This window comes from Ranitomeya imitator, unplaced genomic scaffold (genome assembly GCF_032444005.1).
Source record: "Ranitomeya imitator isolate aRanImi1 unplaced genomic scaffold, aRanImi1.pri SCAFFOLD_1630, whole genome shotgun sequence".
NCBI classification, from domain to species: domain Eukaryota; kingdom Metazoa; phylum Chordata; class Amphibia; order Anura; family Dendrobatidae; genus Ranitomeya; species Ranitomeya imitator.
The window spans coordinates 253,561-254,839 of NW_027193998.1; positions in this window are offsets into that span (position 1 = coordinate 253,561).

Sequence of the window (1,279 nt, forward strand, 5' to 3'; positions counted from 1 at the left end):
TATTTCATCTCTGTGTTTGTGATTTCATCTTACTCACAGTCAATATATGTGGGGGGCTGCCTTTTCCTTTGGGGAATTTTCTCTGAGGCAAGATAGGCTTATTTTTCCTATCTCTAGGGCTAGCTAGTTCTGAGGCTGTGACGAGGCGCCTAGGTCATGATAGGAGCGCTCCACGGCCATTTCTAGTATGCGTGATAGGATTAGGGATTGCGGTCAGCAGAGGTTCCACTTCCAGAGCTTGTCCTGTATTAATGTGCTATCAGGTCTTTTCTGGTGCTCTAACTACCAGGTCCACTATTTGTTCTAACCACCAGATCATAACATATCCCACAACACAGGACCGTGACAGCAGGTTCATCCCACAACACAGGACAGTGACAGCACATCCATCCCACAACACAGGACAGCGACAGCACGTCCATCTCACAAAGCAGAACAGTGACAGCACGTCCATCCCACAACACAGGACAGTGACAGCACGTCCATCCCACAACACAGGACAGTTACAGCAGGTCCATCCCACAACACAGGACCGTGACAGCACGTCCATCCCACAACACAGGACAGTGACAGCACATCCATCCCACAACACAGGACAGCGACAGCACGTCCATCTCACAAAGCAGGACAGTGGCAGCACGTCCACCCACAACACAGGACAGTGACAGCACGTCCATCTCACAACACAGGACAGCGACAGCACATCCATCTCACAACACAGGACAGCGACAGCACGTCCATCCCACAACACAGGACAGCGACAGCACGTCCATCCCACAACACAGGACAGCGACAGCACGTCCATCTCACAACACAGGACAGTGACAGCACGTCCATCTCACACCGCAGGACAGTGACAGCACGTCCATCCCACAACACAGGACGGTGACAGCATGACCATCCCACAACACAGGACAGTGATAGCGCGTCTATCCCACAATGCCGGACAGTGACAGTGTCACGATAGGACTGGCAAGTAAACTGGGACCAGGGGCACCTTTCCTGGCCCTAGCACTAGTGGGTGCCCTAGCTCGCCCTGTTCCCCGGAATACCTCAGATGGTGAGGATTCCGGGCCTCCGCCCTTGCCCTGTCTCCTAGCTGCAACCCTGTGTCTGTCCCCCTCCCCCACCTGGGGAAGAGAGGCATTACTGTGTACCGCAGTACACCAACCCAACGGACAGGGGAACAAAGACAAGAGTAAAAGAAAATTCTACTTACACAAATTATACTCTCACAAATTTCAGAGGTATTGACCAGGGTGAGAAGGATGGGGGAAGA